This window comes from Panthera leo, chromosome B4 (genome assembly GCF_018350215.1).
Source record: "Panthera leo isolate Ple1 chromosome B4, P.leo_Ple1_pat1.1, whole genome shotgun sequence".
NCBI classification, from domain to species: domain Eukaryota; kingdom Metazoa; phylum Chordata; class Mammalia; order Carnivora; family Felidae; genus Panthera; species Panthera leo.
In genome coordinates this window covers 60,442,664-60,455,974 of record NC_056685.1, presented here as the reverse complement: position 1 = coordinate 60,455,974, position 13,311 = coordinate 60,442,664, and the positions used below count along the sequence as shown (strand labels likewise).

Here is a 13,311-nt window from a genome sequence, read left to right as displayed (position 1 = left end):
ATCCACAGGTCCTCCTGTTCTCTAAGGGCATCAGCCCAACATAAGGAAACAAGAGCCCAGAGCAGCCAGATTGCCTGCTTTTAAAATCTGCATTTCAATTAGGTGAAATCTCCCAAACTTGAAGTACTGGCTTCAATTTCTTTAAATACTGTGTAGGTCAAACGAAACCTGTCTCCGTTCAGTCTCAACTGAAGGACCACCAGTCTTGCCATTAAAAACTCTTGCCAAGCCCACGGGAGGTCAAGTAAAGCTTTGGGGCTGGCAGGGTGGCCTCAAACCAAAGGTTTATTTTGAAGATCTGTCTGGCAAGGAGATGTACAATACAGGGTTTTGTTGTACATCTACAAACGAGCTGCAGGGTTTGTAGAGGCCACTTTTAGGCAAACAGGCTTCAGCAATGGAATGTAGGAAGGGCCCCCAGCGACCACCTGGATGAATACAGACAGGCCCATCAGACAAGCTGCTTTTGTTCTGCCTCAGGTGAATTCTTTCACTGCCCACACCACCAGCTTCCACACAATCCCTCATCCAACAGGGAGAGATATCCCATTTAGACACCCAGGGTCTACTTCAGAGCTGATAGGGATGTAAACCAAGGCAATGGCAGAAGCAATGGAGAGTGATTCAAAAATGTATGAAAGGCAAAAATACCAGAGATGATGGCAAGGCGAGGGTCCCTAGACTACCAGACACAAACCTGACCCATTGCAACTTTGATAATGAAGGTGAGTGAATCTTTAAGACCAGAGGCATACAGGCTTAAGAGTGTGCTCTTTGACTTCTGAGAACAGAGCCGTCCTCATGAACTTGTGACCTGTGTAGTTACACAGGACCCTATGCTCATAAAGGGTCCACACTTGGTTTAATGCTCTGCTGTCGTCATCTTGAGATTCTTTTTTTTTTCTTTAACACGTATTCATTTTTGAGAGATGGAGAGACCAAGTGCAAGTGGGGGTGGGGCAGAGAGAGAAGGAGACACAGAATCTGAAGCAGGCTCCAGGCTCTGAGCTGTCAGCACAGAGCCCGATGTAGGGCTCAAACTCACCAACTATGAGATCATGACCCAAGCCAAAGTCAGAATCTTAACTGTCTAAGCCACCCAGGCGCCCGTTGAGATTCTTAGTTTAACTCTGAACTTGTGTTTTATAAGGGAGGTCTGAAGGGGCAATGTGTGAGCAGAGGAGATCCCATGTAATATGTGTGGCTGCCATTTTTACACCGTGTTTGCAATACCTCAAGAGCACAGAATTTCTGTAGATTCATGATGCATGGGATATTAGCAAGACTAGGTCAAGGTAGCTGTGTTACCAGTGTAACCAAATGAGCAGGCATGAATTTCTGTAGATTCATGATGCATGGGATATTAGCAAGACTAGGTCAAGGTAGCTGTGTTACCAGTGTAACCAAATGAGCAGGCAGGTGAATGCTGACAGCTCCCAGAAGCTGTGCTTTCCATTCAAAGAAACCACAACTTGCTCTGCACACAGAAACAAAGCAATGTCTTTCTAAGAAATACAAACAACCAAAGAATCCTATCATATCCTCTTACTCTTATTACTTCCCACTATTAGCCAACCATGTACGCCGAAAATAATAGCACAGAAGGAAAAGGAGAGATAGGGCAACCCATGGTTCTTCTTCCTTTCAGTCCTTCCTTCAAGCCAGCCCCTTCCTTCTGTGAGACAAAGCCTGACAGAATGCATGTATCAAGAAGTGAAATAAAAAAGTAGTGAGATAAGGGGCGCGTGGGTTAAGCATCCAACTCTTGGTTTCCTCTCAGGTCATGATCACATAATTTATTAGATCGAGATCCAGTTCAAGCCTCACGTCCGGCTCCGTGCTGAGAGCACAGAGGTTGTTTGTGATTCTCTCTCTCTCAAAATAAATAAATAAACTTAAAAGAAAAAAAGAAGCAGTGAGTTAGTTTTGAACAGTGTTTCCACGTTCTGGGAAGAATAATACACATGTGCATGTACAAATTACAAAATATGAAGTGTGTGATTTCAGTAATTCTGCAGATGTGTCAAATGTTTTTAAATTCTTTTTGTTAATGTTTATTTGTTTCTGAGAGACAGACAGACAAAGTGCAAGCAGCAGAGGGGCAGAGACAGAGACACAGAATTCAAAGCAGACTCCAGGCTCTGAGCTATCAGCACAGAGCCCGACGCAGGGCTCCAACTCACAAGCCATGAAATCTGAGCCGAAGTCAGATGCTTAACGAACTGAGCTACCCAGGCGCCCTTCAAATACTCTTATATTTACACTTAACACTGGCTGCACCATATGAGAAGTAAAAACATGCTAATAATTTAAATTTTTAATTTTCCTTCACTTAGAATGCTATTAAATAGCAAGCACGAGAACACGTCAAGAAGGTATAGAAGAAAAGGAAAAGCTTTTCATGTTAGTACCTTTAACATGGATTTTTCCCCCTGCTTTTTGAACGAGGGGCCACACATTTTCATTTTATACAGGGCTCCAAAAATTATGTGGCCAGCCCCACTGAGAACCATTGAACTCAGGAACACCATGCCTATCTAAAATGCTACACACACCTGGGTAAGTTCCTCCTGATATCCTTCAGAGCAAACCCAGAAATACCCATGGCTGGACTGATGGGCGTGCTCCATTAGTTCCATGCTCCTAATTACCGAATCCCTTTAGTCCTTTCCCCCCACCCCCTCAGGTCATTACAACAAATCTGCTGAGATACTACAACTCAGCATTGTTTCCGACTAAAGATCACTCTAAAATCCATCCGTAAACCAAAGACTACAGAAGACCTTAACCACGAGCAGCATCCAACGCAGACACCTTCTACAGGGTATTTTGCCATGCTTTGGCGGGTCAGTTTTGACCAAACTCAGGCTGTTTCTCACCACTCGGAGCACTTGGGTTTCCCCAGGGAAGCGGTTCTGTGAACGATGAAGTCTGGTGGTCTAAAAATTGCTCCTTCAAATACAGTCAAGTTTTCCTTTGTCTCATTTCATTCTCCTCTTCTTTTTGTAGCCACCACTTTCCACTTCAATAAATTACTTTCCTGCCTGGAGACACATCCCGACAAATGTGTCAGCTTGTATTGTTTAGATGAGAGACTTCGGTCATTCTTTCAAATTTTTCCTCTGCACCAATAATCCCCAAGAGCCAGCCTCTCAGGAGCCTAAATCGCCTGTCTATGAATTTCCTTTCACTGATTCCTATTACACTGAAAAAATGCAGACTGCCTGCGGTGAACTTACTCAACTCTTATCTCTTCCAATCACATTTTTTTCTGTTTCCCCCATCCTTTCTTCCATCCTATCTGAAGAAAGTTCTTATGGAGTTCAAGGCTAACCAGGCATTCGCCCCCCTGATTTTTAATCCATCTGTGGCCCCCTCCCCTAGACTTTGTACTCATTCCCCCCCTTGCTTTTGCTGCTTTCACACTACCCCCTGTACCTGTGCCTGCCTCAAACCAAGCTGTCGCAGCATGCTTCTCCTTGTCCGATTCCTTGAAAGGCTGGGCTAATGGGCCACCTGCAGCTCATCTCCTCCCTTGTAATAGCCAGGTTTTTGCACTCTGGATTCCATCTCTACTGCGCTAATGAAAATATAGTAAAACCTTGGTTCACAGCATAAATCGTTCTGGAAACATGCTTGTAATCCAAAGCACTAGTATATAAGAGTGAATTTCAAGAACCATTGGCTCAGCTGTGATCATGTGACACTTGGCATCACATACGACTCATAGGGCAAGACACTGCTCGATTACCAAATTAACATGTATTAGAGGTGTGCCTGGGTGGCCCAGTCGGTTGAGCATCTGACTTCGCTTCAGGTCATGGTCTCACAGTTCATGAGTTCGAGCCCCATATCGGGCTCTGTGCTGACAGCTCAGAACCTGGAGCCTGCTTCCGATTCTGTGTCTCCCTCTCTCTCTGCCCCTCCCCCATTCATGCTCTGTCTCTCTCTGTCCCCAAAATAAATAAACGTTAAAAAAAAAAATTTTTAAAAAACAAAATAAATAAGTCACAGAGATTAGAAGTGTAGCAGAGGGAACATGGTCAATAACGTTGCAATAACACTGTATGGTGACAGGTGGTATCTACATCTAGTGTGGTGAGCACTGCAGAATGTACAGAATTGTCGAATCATTATGTCATGCACCTGAAAATGATAGAACGCTGTATGTCATCTTTCATTTAAAAATTTAAATAAAAAATAAAATAAAATTGGGAACATTTGACATATTGTACACAGCCTAACAAATAGCAAATAACTAAATTTTTAATTTTGCCTTTTTATTTCTTTCTGAAGTATTTTATGGTTTGTTGTGCTTCAGCAGATTATTGGCATCCCTCTAGGATTTCCAAAAATAAATCAAATGCAAGATGAACTGTACTCATTATTTATCCATTAACAGAGGACATCTTTTCTTGATATTAAAAACTTCCATGGCCTAGAAATAATTTATCAACACTAGACTCAAATAAACTTCAGCATACCATATCCTGTCATGGTTCCTTGTCCCATATTTTCTAGTCATTTAAAAATATTGGACTATAAAAAAGAATAAATTAAATATACATAAAGTGTAAAAAAGAAGAGTTCCCTGAAGGTTCTGTACTTGCTTCCCTTTTTATTCTACATCATCTTCTGTAGTGAGTTCATCTACCTTTAATTGTTGTGTAACAGCTCCATGGAAACGATTCATCAATCTAGGATTCTGCCTAAACTCCAAACCTAAATTTCAAATTCTTAACACCTTTGTGTAGATACATCAACAGTTCTTAATGGCTTCTGACAATGCCAAGTCCAGAAATAAGCCAGAGGCAATAACATGAAGTGGTTGAAGATTCTGACCCTAGAGACTGTACCTACCTGCATTTAACACAGAGTCCAACACAAACAATCTAGGGAAATTCATCTAGCCTCTCTGTGCCTCAGGCTCCTCATCTGTAATGTAGGAATAACAGTGTCTGTTCTTAGGGCTGATGTAGGGATTAAATCGAAGTTAAAATATTTAAGGTACTTAGAACAGTGCTTGCCCTGTGTAAGTAGGAGCTATTATTACTCTTGCTGCTGTCATTCCAAAAACCTAATGAGACAGGTACTGTTACTTTACCCATTTATATAATGAGAAGACAGAGATAGGTTATTGTGGGTCATGATGGAATCTCAAATTCCAGGTGTCCAATTCTTAATTCATCCTATTTTCCATTAAAATTCAACTTTCACTTGTATGCCTTTCTTGACTGAAGGTGTTCTGCCCTTCTCCCCACCCCTCACCACTTATATTCTAGTCACATTCAACATACTATTTCCAAAGTCACCTTTATAACATAATTCTCATAATTCTCCCCACCTGTAAAAGAATCTCATTTTAAAGCATAACCTTGTCACTCTCTTAAAAACCCTCTAAGGGCTGACTCCATTATATCTTACCTCTCTTAATATTGATCTCTGGATCTTACCTTTCTCTAAAATTCATCTCACTACATTCTACCTTTGCTCCAAACCCCAGTGGGCTCATCTCCCCCTTCTACCGCCTCAAAATCTCCTACTCCTCCTTCAGGGACCATTCAAATCCCACCTCCTCTAGCAGGACCCCACCAAACCCAACCTTTCATTTGAGTGACTCATGCAACTCATAGACAGCACACTCTTCCCATACCTACCTCCAAAAGGCCTAATGAATCAATTTTTTAAACTTTAATACTTCCTATATCTCAAGAGTAATGTGTGTTGTAAAATAAACAGTATGCTTTAAAAAAAAATTAAAACCCCTTTCATCTTCCCTGCCATGCTAATCGACATCCCATAAATTACCTCCTAATTTAACAATTTTTCATGCATTGACAAATATAAACTATACATGTGTGCTTGGTTGTTTTTCTTAATATACAATAGACATCTAGTCAACATATTTTTTTTCAACCATTTTAACAGCTAAATAGTATTCTAAATCGGTTTTGTATTATGGTTATGTGTAAGGAGGGCCTTCTCCTTTCTGCCCCCATCTCCTATACGTGAATATTCCCAAGGATAAAGGCCATGTTTTGTCCTTACATCTTCAAGAGGACCTCACACCAAGGCCAAGAATTGCTTACACACACGTAATACCCTATTTCATCCTCACAACCACCCAGTTATTCCCATTTCACAGGAGACAAAAATCACACAGCCAGTAAGGACATGGGCTTTTCAACGTTTTTGTTTTGTTTTGTTCTAATTTATTTTTGGGACAGAGAGAGACAGAGCATGAACGGGGGAGGGGCAGAGAGAGAGGGAGACACAGAATCGGAAACAGGCTCCAGGCTCCGAGCCATCAGCCCAGAGCCTGATGCGGGGCTCGAACTCACGGACCGCGAGATCGTGACCTGGCTGAAGTCGGACGCTTAACCGACTGCGCCACCCAGGCACCCCAAGGACATGGGCTTTTAATCTACATCTGTCTGACTCTGGAGCCAAACACCTTTCATTGATGACCTAGGCTATAACTAATAAATTTCTCATAAGGACATCCTCTGCCTTTTCACCCCATGTTGGGACACAGAAAAGCTCCAAATATTCTGGTGTAGGCAGGTGGCACTGAGGATAAGAGATGGGCGCTGGAACGAACGGTGAGCACGAAGAGTTCAGTGGCTGCAGGTGTAAAGCTAACGGCCCATTCAGTACTTCGATCTGTGTTTACTGAGAACCTACTCGAAGTTGAATTTCTTGCCTCTTCAGGCTCCCCATTACACTCTCCCTCAGCAGCGGCTGCCACCATTTGTTAAAAATGTATATGCCAAATGTGCCACTATTAATTCTATTAATAATTTCTCATTATTTCTCAATTATTTCTAAAAATTCTGTGAGACAAATATCAGTACCACCATGCTAAAGATGGAAGAACTGAGACTCAGGGAAGTTACTTGCCAATATTAGAATGTAATAAATAGTAGGGCACCTGGGTGGCTCAGTCAGTAAGCGTCTGACTTCAGCTCAGGTCATGATCTCACAGTTTGTGAGTTCGAGCCTTGCATCGGGCTCAATGCTGACAGCTGGAATGCTGACAGGTTCCAGTGCCTGGAACCTGCTTCAGATTCTCTGTCTCCCTCTCTCTCTGCCCCTCGCCCGTTCACACTCTTTCTGTCTCTCTCTCTCTCAAAAATAAACATTAAGAAAAAATTTTAAAATAATTGTAATAAATAGCAAAGCCAGGATTGAAGCTGAGGGTCAATTTGCTCCAGTCTGACCCCTCTTTGGTCATACAGAATGCTGCCTTTCAATTCGTAGAGAAAAGACGAACTATGACTTTTTAAAATTTAGACTCAGGATTACATTTGGCTACAAGTAAGAGAACCAATTTCTGTGGTCTAACCAAATAGAGATTTTATTCTTCTCACAAAAAGTCAAGAAATGGGCAGACACAGTCTGGTACAGCAGTTCCAAAATGCCATCAGCTTCTCAGCCTACTTAACCCTTAAGCTACTAGTCTGTGGTCACAAGATGGTTTCTCCACTTAGAAAATAGCCTTTGTGTTCCAGGGAGAAAAACGTACAAAGAGCAAAAGGCAAACTCACAGAGGCCATCCCCTTGTAAGAGCTTTGAATGTGGTGGGGAGCCCTACCCACCTACTTCCGTCTCATTGGCCACGACTACTAGCACTTAGACATCCTACAAGGGAAAAATTAAGTTTTTGTTTTTTGGGTTTTTTTTTTATGGTGGTAAATTAAACAAAATGAGTTTAGCTGTAGGTTAGAGGTGGGTAGGAAGGATTCTGGTTGGCATCTAGCTGTGTCTGCCCCAGAGGGTGATGTAGATAGAGCACAAGTCACGCTAGAGAATCAGGTATTCTGGAGAGAAAAAAGCAATGAAAGAACCTTAACTCCGTGCTGAGAAGCTGTCTGAGAAGCTGTCTGAGAAGTTTGTGCAAAGTCACAAACTGCCGGGAGTGGGGGCTGGAAGAACGCGAAAGCATCCAAAGCAGCTGATCCAGAGGAAAAACACGGAGACCCAGGTGACTTCACACAAATCATCCTGACCAACTCACAGGTTCAACCAGAGTCTCTCCTGAGTCCTCGCCGCTTCCCTTGCTTCCACTCACTCACTTCCCAGAGTCAATACAGATGGGAACCTACAGGCTCAGACTTTTCTATCATTCATAAGAAGAAATAGAGCGTGTGCAAATTCCGATTCAAACAAAATAAAACTCTCTACGATGTGTTGTTATAAGCAGCAGCATCTTTAGAGAAAGATAATGGTTGCAGAAACATCATTTATGCAACTGTGGCCACAACAAGTTATATTAAGAAAGTGGGCCATAGACTTTTCGCCTCAGTTTCACTTTCTCGTAAAGAAAGCAAACTCAATAAACTTTCCTCACAAAAACCTGATAAAACCCGGTAGTAGCAAGATGACATTTGTGCAAAACGCTATAGTGAGAAAGGTGATAAAGGGCCAGCAAAAAAGGGACTAGATCCTGTGAGCTAGATCCTACATACAGAGAGACAAAATAATGTAAGCATATTTAGTGATACAGTAGAGTTTTACATTCATAGCACGAAAGAATTAATGCACTTCCCAATGGCCCTACCTACTTCTTCCCAAGAACCACCTTGCTTGCCTAAAGAACTGAGCCACATGTGAATGGGCTTGGCAATGAAAACAGCATCTTTACTCTCTCTTACCAGGTAAAATTAAGTTTGCCCTTGTTAACAAACACACACAAGGGATCAGCACACCTGCTCTCTCAAACTTGCGTCTGTTTTTTTATGTCAAATGCTTGATTTCCCTAAATTAAAGTAGAGGTGAAAACAACTAGACTTACTCTGGAGTTCAGAGGGTGTCCATAAAACCCACAGCCAGCCCCGGACATGACAGGATTTGATCTTCCTCCTCCAGGATTCATATTTGAGACATGAGCCTTTGCCAGAATGAGTGATACTGAATGCAATTCGAGTTTGTACAATTTCTTCAGTCATGGACATTTTTAGGTACACCACTGTACAGAAACCACCAAATGATCTTTCTATTCTGAACGCATTACATTTGCCAAAAAAAACTAGGATTTGCATGTGGGCCAGTCAAAATGTGAGTCACAGCAAGTTCTAGGGAGACACATAACCAAAGTCCAGTCACAAACTGTGACAACACACCTATCGGGACCACTCGGAGTCCAAACCCACATCTCAGAACTAGAAGCTCTTCAACGGGTCCAGACTGGTACACATTTCACCCAGATCCTCCTCTCCCCTACAAAAGTGCCTAACAAGTGTGCAAACTTAAAACTTCCAGACGGGCCCATTTTTTAATCTAAAATCCAGTTGTTTGGTGTTTTAGATCCTTCAAAATGGAAAAAAGTACTGAAGCAAAAGTAATCCTCACCACTTGGCCTTTTGAAACATTATCAACTTACACCAAACTGACATCAATGACTATATTTAAAATAAACAGTGCAAAATAGAAGAGTCTTTGTTTTTTTTTGTAGGGTGGGTAGGTTCAGTTAAGTTGTTTTAGGCCATTACCTCCAATTACTAAAGCATCAGTCTTTGTGGTTGTAATATACATGGCTGAAGCTGTAGGCTTTTGGACTAGGAAGAAGGTTCTGACGTGCACTGTGATGAGTTTAAGAAACAAATGCAACCACACAAGCCCAGAGCAGTTTTTGGATAGTGTCCATTTTTGGACAATTTGATGACTGATTTAACAGTGAAATTATCAACCTTTCGTTGAAGGGAATTGCTGGCCAGAAGACACTTTGTTCCATTTATCCCCAAACAACACCCAGTGTCACTGATCTTAACAGCTTTGCCTCTCATACTTACACCCATCTGTTCAACCATGGTTAAAAAATAATAATAAATCCTAGCTCCCTGAAATATTTCACAATTGGCTGCTCAACTGTGACTATTTTTCTTCTTAATTTCAGAACTAATAGGGCTTTCTAGGGAAATCTCTGGGAATAAAAAGGGCATCATTATGCAATATCTCTTGCCTACGGCTCCACCTTGAAGCAGTATTTAAAAAAGAATCGAGATACACGCCCTAATGTGAATGAATAGTCATTAATTTGCTCATTCACTCAATGTTTTGAAAAGGTAATTCAAATCAGGTCAGAAACATGTAATAATATCTTTGAAAAGACAGAATCAGATTAATGAGGTCTCTTTCAGGTTAACAGTTTGAATAATGTGCTATTTGGGAATTAGGAACATTTTTAAATGGGAGATGAAAAACTGAAAAAGTTAATTTTAATGTAACAAATTACCAAAGGAATCTAAATTGACTATAAAAATACAAATATTTCCTATTTTTGGAAATTATGTTTTAAAAAGGAGTCAGCTAGGGGGGCCTGGGTGGCTCAGTCAGTTGAGCGGCTAGCTTCAGCTCAGGTCATGATCTCACGGTTCATGAGTTCGAGCCCCGCTTCGAGCTATGTTCTGACAGCTCAGAGCCTGGAGCCTGCTTCGGATGGTGTCTCCTTCTCTCTCTGCTCCTCCCCTGCTCACACTGTCTCTCAAAAATAAATAAAACATTAAAAAAAATTTTTTTTTTTTTTTTTTTTTTTTAAAAGGAGTCAGCTAGTCAGTAACAGTGAAAAAGTGACCTTGTTCTGATTTATCTCATGCTGGGACAGTGAGTGACAAAAAGACTACATACATAAGCAGTTAAACTCTCCCTCACTGAACTTGTTTCCAAAAAAACTTGTTTCAATGATGCCCTTGAAATTAGGCACTATTGATCTGGAACTACATTGCGCCCTGCATTTCAAGTTAACATTTGTCCACAAAGGCCAGATTATCCTTTTTTTTTTTTTTTAAGCAGCTATCGGAATTATGATAGATGCTGGTTGAAGAGAATTTAACCAAAACCTGATCCTACCCTTCTCAGTAACTCAAATATCTTTCAAATTTTGTCCTTTGAAAGTACTGTATTTTACTATACTACATACACCTTATAAACACAGAGAAAGAGAAACAAATATTGGTTAAAACTAAGTACACAAAATTAGTGTTATTACTCAAACTGTGAATGAAATTTAAAGTGCTGGCATATTCAAGTCCCGAAGCCAGGACCTGCTTCTTGGAAAGAAAACATAAATCTGAATTTGGCACATCAGGACAACATCGTAAAGATACTCCTTACTGGACTGGTTATTACAAACACTATCAACCAAGGCTCCAGTGAGCTCACATTAGTCCACAGGAATTCTGCATTACCTCCTCCTTCCTGCTGAAAAAGTACAGTGGAAAATACAGTATGTTTTATGTACTTCCTATAGAACATATATAGAAAAGACTTATTCACCACTATCTCAGAGCCACTAAGCAATTGCTATTTCTTAGCCCCAAAACACAAACCAAAATTAAAATGTTCTGACCTTTTCAGTAAAACACGCCTTCCCTTTGCAAAAAGCCTGCTCCTGACCCACCCTGTACTAATTTTTTCAAGAACTAAGAATAACACAGATCCAGGTGTTTTAGAAACAAAAGCAAAACAAACCACTTCTTTCTAGCTCTGAAACCTGACTGTCATCTGGCTAGAAAGATGGAGAACCCCATCTATGAAGTCCTGTGTTCCCTATTTCTCTACTTGGATTTACTAAATTAATTCAGCTTCTTTCTTTCCTCGCCTCCTGGAAATGCCCTTTCATTCAAGGCACCTGGGATGCAGTTTTTCACTCACAATGAAGTTCACACCTGACCTGGCAACAGAAGGATCCTCGCTGCTGAGGAACAGTGGTGAATGAAAAGGGAAACTGGACTCAGAGGTCTCAGCCCATATGGTTGTTGTGGGGGGTTTTTTCCCCCCCCAAAAGAAAGAGACTTAAGCACTGATAAGTGAGGTTCTCAAACAGTTTATGGAATTCTCTTCCCAGAAAGCCAATCACAGCCAATTAGCTACCTGGGCACAGACAAGATCTCCAAGCAGGAAAAAGGGTTTCAAACAGGAAATAAACAAAAATTAGAATTCTCTATTGCCACTTCTCAAAATACCTTTTCCTCCCAACGGCCAATTGCTTTTCCTAAATTGGGACACTAAATTGAGTTCTTCCTCTATTGCTCTCTGCACTTCTTACTGAAAGGATTTGTTTTGGTCCCACATGTTGAAAAATCCACGCTCCTATAATTAAGAGTTTGTCACGCCTTCCACACTATTTCCCTGTTCAAACTCTTCTGTAAAAATGATCCTTGAAAACGCAACTACCAGCCCTCATCCTTTTCTCAAGCAGCCATAAAAAACAGATCTCAAGATCCTCAGCAGCCTTCCTAACCCCTCCAGATCAGAAAGTTGGCAATGAAAGGGATTCTCGGTTAATATGTCAGAGTGAAAGGAGATGGGAGTTTTAGAAGTGTGCCCCCAAGAGACGAGTTTTCCCACAGCTCATAATTAATACACCCCAAGTGAATTTCTCACATCCTGTCCTGACTGGACTCAATAAAGGGATTTTTTATGTTGATACATAAGAATATTAAGAATAACAATGATATTCTTTCATTTAGGTCAACATGTAACAGGCCACAAGGAAACTAAAAAATACACAAAACTTTCGTTCTCTCTCAAAAAGCACAATTTTGGGGTCGAAATGTCATAAACTTTTTGTCACACATTTAAATACAACCCCCCATACACACACACTTCTCTAACTGGGGTTCTCAAGTATTACTGGGAGACTAGGGTGTGGGGGGTCTAAGGACACAGACAATACCTTACATGTCCATCCTGTAGGTATTTTTCACATTTAAGCTAGTTGGGAGCCCTAGGAGTTAAGCCCCCCACTCCACTCCACCCCCAGAAAAGTTCCCGTTCCCCCTGGGAAACAGGAGTGAGTTGGAAAGGAAATCGACCCGGGGAAGAGGAGGAGCGGCTGCAACACCCAGCTGCAACCGCACAACGGTGCCACTTCCCTCCGGTCTGTGAGAGGAGCCAAACGCCCTTACCTGGGGGGTGGAGAGCCGCCGGCGCCAGTTCCAAAAGTTCTGGTTCACCTTCCGTCCGAGTTCAAAGCCCCAGCACGGTGGCCCCGCCGCAGGCTCCCAGCCCGAACCCTTTCCAGTCCCGCTCCCGCCTTCCCCACCCTCTCGGCCCTACACCATGTCAGGAATCCGGGCAGGCACAGAGCTAGGAGCTGACATCACTCCCAGTTCCAGGTACCTCCCCCTCCCACCTCCCACTCGCCTTCTCTCCTCCCTCCCTGCGGGAATTAGCCAAAGAGAGTTCGCAAGGGGGTGGGGTCGGCCGCGCCCGGGCGCCCGTTCATTGGGCCCGGAGACCGTCACTCAGAGGAGTCAACTAATTTTATACATTCCTCGCTGAGCTAGACCACGGCTGGGAGTGGGTGGT

At 42.1% G+C, this 13,311-nt stretch overlaps 1 protein-coding gene across 2 annotated transcripts in view; it reads right to left on the bottom strand.

The window, feature by feature from the left end:
• Positions 1-13,069, bottom strand: part of PPFIBP1 (PPFIA binding protein 1) — a 174,241-nt gene extending 161,172 nt beyond the window's left edge. For both annotated transcript variants that reach the window (XM_042946140.1, XM_042946141.1), the window contains exon 1: positions 12,909-13,069. The gene's annotated coding sequence lies outside the window, so the exon portion shown is untranslated. The remainder of the gene's footprint in view (positions 1-12,908) is intronic.
• Between the last annotated feature and the right edge of the window lie 242 nt (positions 13,070-13,311).